This window comes from Propithecus coquereli, unplaced genomic scaffold (genome assembly GCF_000956105.1).
Source record: "Propithecus coquereli isolate 6110/MARCELLA unplaced genomic scaffold, Pcoq_1.0 Scaffold678, whole genome shotgun sequence".
NCBI lineage: Eukaryota > Metazoa > Chordata > Mammalia > Primates > Indriidae > Propithecus > Propithecus coquereli.
Genome location: NW_012152818.1, coordinates 300,852 through 309,452, shown reverse-complemented (window position 1 = coordinate 309,452; position 8,601 = coordinate 300,852). Strand labels below are relative to the sequence as shown.

Below are 8,601 nucleotides of genomic sequence, written 5' to 3'. Positions count from 1 at the left end.
CCTGAGCTCAAGCAGTCCTCCCACCTTGGCCTCCCAGAGTTGTAGGATTACAGGCGTGAGCCACTGTGCCTGGACTAAAGGCACTTTTCGAAGGTACCCACTATGTTGCTGTCCTAAGCATACATTTAGTCTGCTTGTTGGGTAACTCAACCCAGCCCCAAATTAGGAAATGCAGTCAATGAGGGATTCATATTTGGAGTTGTCTTATTCCAAAACCTGTAGAAAGAGTGTTATAAGGTGGTGAGATTCTCTGTTACACTGAGTCAATTCACCAGAGGAGAACTCTTGGCCAAATGTCCAGGACATCAACAACAGGGGAAGGTTGTTGCTACAAACTTGACCATTTGGTGGTGGTGGTGGTGTCTATAGCTATAACTTAATCATTAGGTCAATTTGGGGGTAGGGAGGGTGTGAAAAATCCAGATGCCACCTTTGAGGCCAGGTCACTGTAGTCAGGCAGCAGGGCATCTAAGAGCATGTCCTCTGTAGCTGTATGTTTGAATGACATGATGCTACTGAGCTTAGGGTGCAGAGGCAGCTAGATGGGATCCTAGGATAGGCAGGGTGACATCATGGCAGCTGCAGGAAGCTGGCTCTGAGCAGACAGTACCTATAGCCGCAGCCTTGTATTTATTTGCGCTAAGAGCAGGAGTGATTCTCTAAGTGACATGCCAGGCCCTGGTCCAAGCATCCTGGTAATTAGAGAGAGGCGTAACTTGAGTGGTGAGAAGGGGAAGTTCTAGGTGTGGAAAAGTCTGAGTACTGAGGCAGAATGAAGAAAAGTGTCTTCAAGGCTCACCCTTGGCAGACACACTTGAGCAGTGTCCCAGCAGAGGTCCCCCTTCCCCACTCCCTCCATCTAGGAGGCCTCTGAATGGAAGCATGTGGTGTAGGACTGCAGATATGCAAAAATCCATGGGCCAAGTAGGGAGGGGTTGAGAGAGGGCATCAGTCCTCGACTGCAACTCACTCCAGAGACTGCAATGCCTTGGCTATGCACCAAGTCTGGTGTGGGCAGGGAAGCTTTTCCTTATGAGGCCTGCCAGGTAGAGTCTTGGATTTGGTAATTGCTATAATTGGGCCTGAAAGATCACGTGTAGATTCTGGTTTGGAGCTAGACTCCTCACCTTCTAGGGACTGTGCTAACCTCTTTCCTGGGTCCTTCCTTTTGATAGCAGACCACACTGTTGGTGTATTTACTCCAAGGGGCAGTTAGGCAGAAGTTGTGTGCAAGGGATGAGGATGACAGTTGGGCATGTGGACTGGGTGTGCCCATCTCTGTGTGTAAGCCCCTCACATTGTGGGACAGAACTGGGAGTAGGAAGTGGAGACGGTAGGCTATGGGCCATGGGTAGGTACCCAGGAACCCGGGTGGCCCTTCCCACCTACCATCTGGCATGGAACTTTGAAGATTCTCAGGATTTTAATTTGAATCAGGTCTTGCAGGGTTATGAAGGTAGTTTGTCAAGGTAATAGGTAGAAACATACTTTATTTAATACTTTGTTGGGTTTATTCTTTAACTTTTAATTTTTTATAGTGGGAAAAATACAACAGAAGATTTATCATTATAACAATTTTAAGTGCACAGTTCAGTAGTGTTAAGTATATTCACATTTTTGTGAAACAGATCTCCAGAACTTCATCATCTTGCAAATCTGAAACTCTATAACCATTAAACAATATCTCCTACTTACCCCCTGCCCACCAGCCTCTGGTAACCACCATTCTACTTTCCATTTGTATGAATTTGAACACTTCAAATATCTCATATAAATGGAATCACACAGTGTTTGTCTTTCTGTGACTGGCTTATTTCACTTAGCATGTGCTCAAGGTTTATCTGTGTTGTAGCAGGTGACAGGATTTCTTTCTTCTTTAAGACTGAATACTAGTCCATTGTATGGATTTTCTTTATCCATTTATCTGTTGATGGACATTTGGGTTGTTTCCATATCTTGGATATTATGAATAATGCTGCAATAAAGATAAGAGTGCAGACATCTCTCTGAGATCTTGATTTCAATTCTTTTGGATATATATCCAGAAGTGGGATTGCCAGATCATATGTAGTTCTATTTTTAATTTTTTGAGGAATCTCCATACTGTTTTCCATAGTAACGACACCATTTTGCATTCCCACCAGTAGTATACAAAGGTTCAAATTTCTCCACATCCTTGCCAACACTTGTTATCTTTTTTTTAATAATAGCCATCCTAATAGGTGTGAAGTGATATATCATTGTAATTTTGACTTGCATTTCCTTGATGATTAGTGATATTGAACATTGTTTCATATACCTGTTGGCCATTTGTATGTCTTTTGAAAAATATCTACTCAAGTCCTTTGCCCATCTTTAATTGGGTTATTATTTATTTATTGTGTTGTTGAGTTGTAGGAGCTTATACATTTTGTATATTAGCCCCTCATCTGATATATGGTTTGCAAATATATTCCATATGTTACCTTGTCATTCTGTTGATTGTTTTCTTTGTTTTACAGAAGGTTTTGGTTTTATGTAGTCCCATTTGTCTATTTTTGTTTTTGTTGCCTGTGCCTTTGGTGTCATATCCAAGAAACCATTGCCAAGACCAATGTCAAGTATATTTTACCTTATGTTTTTTTCAAGAAGTTTTACAGTTTCAGGTCTTGTGTTTAAGTCTTCTATCCATTTTGAGTTGATTTTTGTGTATGGTGTAAGACAGAGCTCCAATTTCATTCTTTTGCTTGTGGGTATTCAGTTTTCCTAACACCATCTGTTGAAGAAATTATCCTTTTCCCATTGTATATTCTTGGCTCCCTTTTCAAAGATTAGTTGACTGTATATGCATAGGTTTATTTCTGGGCTCTCTATTATATTTCATTGGTCTATATGTCTGTTTTTATGCCAGTGCCATACTGTTTTGATTATTATAGCTTTGTAATATATTTTGAAATCAGGATGTGATGCCATTAGCTTTGTCCTTCCTTCTCAAGATGACTTTGGTGATCCTGAGTTTTTCAGTTCCATATGAATTTCAAGATTGTTTTTCCATATCTGTAAAATATGCTATTGGGATTTTGATAGAGATTTTTGGAATCCGTAATTACTTTGGGTAGTTTGGGCATTGTAACAGTCTTAAATTTTCTAATCCATAAACATGGATGTTTTTCCATTTATTTGTATCTTTAATTTCATTCATCAATATTTTATAGTTTTCAGTATGTGAGTCTTTCATTTCCTTGGTTAAGTCTATTCCTAAATATTTTATTATTTTTGATGCTTTTGTGAATGTGGTTGTTTTCTTAATTTCCTTTTCAGGTAGGTCATTATTAGTGTATAAACATGCAAATGATTTTTGTATGTTGATTTTGTATCTTGCAACTTTATTGAAATTGTTTATTAGTTCTAAAAGGTATTTTTGAGGAGTTTTTGGGATTTTATAAATATAAGATTATGTAATCTGCAAACTAAGATAAATTTACTTTTTTTTCTGATTTGCATGGCCTTTATTTTATTTGTTTCTTTATTTTTGCCTAATTGCTCTGGTTAGCACTTCCATTGCTATGATGTATAGAAGCACTGAGAGTGGGCCTCCTTGCTTTGTAACAGATCTTAGAGGGAAAGCTTTCAGTTTTTCACTATTGAGTATGATGTTAGCTGTGAGCTTGTCATATATGGCCTTTGTTATGTTGAAGTACATTCCTTCTATACTCAGTTTATTGGATGTTTTCATTGTGAAGTGGTGTTGAATTTTGTTAAATGCTTTTTTGGCATTTGTTGAGATTATCATGTGATCTTTATCTTTCATTCTTTTAATGTGGTGTATCACATTCATTGATTTACATATGTTGAACACATCTTGCATTCCAGGGATAATGCCCACTTGATAATGGTGTATGATTCTTTAAATGAACTGTTGAATTTGGTTTGCTAGCAATTTGTTGAGGACTTTTGCATCTGTGTTCTTCAGGAGCTCACAGTAGGGCAGTTTTAACATGAGGCCAGTCTCTACTGTGTAGCTAGTGAGTCCCATGGTGTAGGCCACGGCCACCAGCAGGGAGCAGATGGGATGAAACATGATGTTGTAAAGCAAAGGGTGGCAGATGGCAACATAGCGGTCGTAGGCCATCACTGTCAGCATGTAACACTCGGCGATGACAAAAACAAGGAAGGAGTAGAGTTATGACATGCACCCTGCATAGGAGATGATGTTATTCTCTGGTACAAAGTTCACCAGCATTTTAGGGGTAATGACAGAGGAGTAGCAGAGATCCATGAGTGACAAATATCTGAGGAAGTAGTACATGGGGGTGTGAAGCTGAGAGTTCAGACAGATCAGGGTGATCATACCCAGGTTCCCCACCACGGTGACTGAGTAGATCCTAAAGAAGAGGAGGAAGAATGGGAGCTGGAGGTCTGGCCGGTTTGTTAATCCCCCTAGAATGCATTCTGTCGCTGAAGAGTGATTTTCTGCAGCCATTCTCCTCTGGGTAGGATTCTGTAGGAATGGAAGACCAGAGCCCTATAAAAGGTCATACACACATTTGACTGTTGAAGCCAGGCATGACCATCTGTCCTTGCTTGGGCAGCCCTGGGCTCATTCCTTTCAAATGAACCAACCAGGTACTTCTTGATTTCAGAAATCAAGAATGTGAGAGGAAAAGGGGCCAAGCCCTGGAGCTTTTACCTCTTACAATAGTGACTCTCAACTGTTGAGGGGGGAGCTGGAGGTCTGGCTGACTTGTTAATCCCCCTGGAATGAACTCTGACACTGTAGACTGATTTTCTGCAGCCATTCTCTTCTGGATGGGAGGACTGCGGAGATAAGAGAGAAAGGCCTGAGGAAGGCTATACATGGGCCTTTCTGGTTAGGCTATAAATAAGCATCTGCCCCTGAGTGAGTGATCTTCAACTTTTACTCTTTCCTTATTGTTTATCTCCTCACTCCTTCTAATGTTTTTCTAGGATTCATACAATCTGGGAATGTTTTGGAGATCATGGAGGTGAGAAAAAGCAGGATCTGGAGCTTTTGCCACCTCATTTTTCTTAATTACCCTGGAGGAACCTACTAGTATTTCTTGGGATTAGAGGTGTGTTTTGCCCTAGAGATGGAATCTCCCTTGTCATCTATGCAGTTCCAAAATACTACTCCCAAAATGAAAACAGAAAGGTCATCTTATCTCAAATCCTAGTAGTGTGGGCTGGTAGCAGCAAGTTAACTTTCATTTCTGAAAAATAAATAGTTATAATATCAACTCTCAGGGTTGCTTTAAAGATAAAATGAAGTGATATACATGAAAATCTTTTTTAAATATTCAGTTGCTATACAAATGTGAGTTTTCATTAGGCATCTGAAATTTGTCCAAATTTTTCATTGAACCTGAGGTCCTATGGTAGTTGTTATTAATTATGGCTATACATTATGATCATCTTGGAAGCTCTGAAAAATAATGATGACAAAATCTGGCATTAATTAAATCATGATTTAATTAATCTGTGGCATTTTCTAGGCTTTGAGCTCTACGTCTTTGGGGCAGGCAGAGAAGTTCAGCTACAGAAAGTAAAGATTTTGTTATTTGAGAATTTTGCATTTATTGGAATTAGAGCAACTATGTAGCTTGAAAAGCTGGATAAATTAGGCTTGGACTACAGTTTCTCTGGAGTGAAAATAAAGCAACTGAGGAAAGATTTGAGATCGCTGTCTACTGTGTTCAGAGGACTCAGAAAACCTTCAGGTTGGTTAGGATTAGGAGTAATTGGAACTAGAAAAAGCATACAATGCAGCTCATCAAGACCAAAATGATGTGAGAGAGAAATGGGCATTTTCCCTGATTTCCCCCTCTGCATATTCTTAAATCCTGGAGTTCTTAGTGGTCAGTCTATTCTTGGCCACTTTCTCTCCTTAAGCAAATGTATCCCCTACAATAATTTCAATCTCTCTTACGTTTCACCATTTTTCTATTTCTTTTATTTATTTATTTATTTATTTATTATTCCAGGGTTTTGTGAGGGTACAAACATTAGCATTTTTCTATTTCTATACTGTGGATGTCAAAATTAAATTTATTTTTTGTCTATTTTTAGAGTCAGTCAGTGATCAATGCAGAGAAGACATTCAGCTGATGGTAATTATGTATAAATGCCCAAAAGATTCCCTGAAAGGTATCTTGATACATCTAAGTAAAAATGTCAGTTTGAAGTTGGTTTTGAGAAGCAACTGCTGTCACAGGGCCTTGCTTCTCCTTGTTTTAATTTTTTTTCATTTTTCCTTTTTACCTAATGAGAAAAAAAAAACATAAGAAACTATAATTTATAAAAGCAGGTAGTATTTTTTTTTCTGATAAGTGGCTTGCTACAAGTAGTTTGGTAGATTATGTTGAGTAATTATCCAATAATAAATGTAATACCCTTGAAGGTTAATTGCCTGACACTGGCTAAAGTTTCCCACATCCTAAACAAGATGGGTCTTTGGATGATATGGCCTCAAAACTATTTTAATTCTTCAATTTTATTCTATTTTATGGATGAGCAAAAAATATCCATGTGAGTGAAAAGGATATATTTTTTGAAATCTGAACATAGTCATCCAGAATGGTTAAAAGTTAGTGAGTGAACTTCTATTTCTATCCATGAAGGGTAAACTCCTGTTGAAATTGTCTTTGCACAATAAACAACCAGAAAATCAGAAAAAATAAATGAAACAAAACTTTCCTGGTATGTGACAACGGGCAGTATCAAAATGACTTCTGAGAAGAGGGAATGAAAAATTCCCTGTGATTGTACTGGATTTCTTGTCTATAGATATTTTTCATGACACACTCCAAGGTGAGCAAATAAAGAGATGAGTGGAGTTTAAGTTGAAAAGTTAGAGGTCAGTGTTTGGGGAGATGTAGGTGGCTAGCTGATTCAGGGCAGAGTACCCATGAGTCAGCAGCTGTACATAAAAAACTTCAGAGACCTGCAGAGGGATATCTGTTTCCTAGTCTGCATGGGATAAAACACCATGAGGACAGAGTGAAGAACTACATGAAAATATTGCAAAAAAAAATCTTCCAAAAACTTATCAAGCATTTGAAATTGTTTGCTTTCCTCCTAGCCACTGTGGAGCCATCTCATAATATACACAGCATTAGGTAGAGACTTCATTAATGTAAAGCTGTTCTGAATTTTCCTAACAAGGCTTTAAAACAAGACTTGAGATAGTCAAATTTATGTGTCAATAACTTATTATAACAATATACCAGGAAAAAGTCCGATACTCTTCAAAGAAATACAACAAAATCCATCATTCATTAATGTACAGTTCACAAAGTCTGGCATCCAGTCAAGTGTAACCAGTCAAGGAAGCAGGAAAATATAAACATCACAGGAGAAAAAGCCACTAATAGAAACAGATCTGGAAATGACAGCAATGATGGAATTAATAGGCAGGGACCTTAAAATAGCTATTATAATTATTAGAAGTGTGCTCAAGAATAAAAAGAAGAATATAAACACAATTCAGGGAGAAATGAAAAATGAAGACCTAAGTTGAATTATTAGAGATGAAAATACAATATCTGAAATAAAGCAAACACTGAATGGGATTAATAGAAGATGTGACTCTGAAGATAGAAATATCCACACACTTGGAGGTGTAATAGATACATCCAAAATAAAGAACATTTTGGATAAGAAAAGGCTAAAAAAGTGAACAGAAACTCATGACTCAGAGCCATATCAAATAATAAAATTGTAGTCCCAGAGGTGAAGAAGAGATGGGGGAAAACTATTAGAAGAAATGATGACTGAAGCTGTAAAATTACTAGAAGAAAACAGGGGAAAAACTCTATTACATTAGCCTAGGCAGTAATTTTTTGGCTATGGCCCCAAAAGTGCAGGAAACGAAAGTGAAAATAGACAAATGGGATTACATCAAACTTAAAAGCTTCTGCACAGCCAAGGAAACAATCAACAGAGTGAAAAGACAATGTATAGAGTGGGAGAAAATTTTGTAAGCCATATGTCTGATAAGGGGTCAATAACCAAAATATATAAGGAACTCCTATATACAACTCAATGACAAGAAAACAAATAACCCAATTAAAAAATGGGTGAAGGATCTGAACATTTCTTAAAAGAAGACATACAAAAATGGACAACAGGTATATCAAAAAATGTTCAATATCACTAATTATCAGAGAAATGCAAATTAAAACCATAATGAGGTATCTCATACCTACTAGAATGGCCACTATCAAAAAGGCAAAAGATAACGAGTGCTGGTGAGGATGTGGAGTAAAGGAAACCCATACACATTGTTAATGGGAATATAAACTAGTATAGTCATTATGGAAAACACGATGGAGGTTCCTTAAGAAATTTACGATAGTACTAACTATATGATCCAGCAATCCCACTTCTGGGTATATATATCCCAAGGAAATAAAAGCAGTATGTCAAAAAGATATCTACACTCTCATGTTCACTGCAACATTATTCACAAAAGCTGAGTTATGGTATCAACTTGTGTCCCTCAGTGCCTGAATGGATAAAGAAAATATGGTAGGCCAGACGTGGTGGCTCATGCCTGTAATCCTAGCACTCTGGGAGGCCAAGGCATGAGGATTGCTTGAGCTC

General features: G+C 37.9%; 1 pseudogene; it reads right to left on the bottom strand.

Annotated features, from left to right (window-relative positions):
- Positions 1 to 204: 204 nt before the first annotated feature.
- On the bottom strand, positions 205 to 4,471 carry LOC105823525 (annotated as a pseudogene).
- Between the last annotated feature and the right edge of the window lie 4,130 nt (positions 4,472 to 8,601).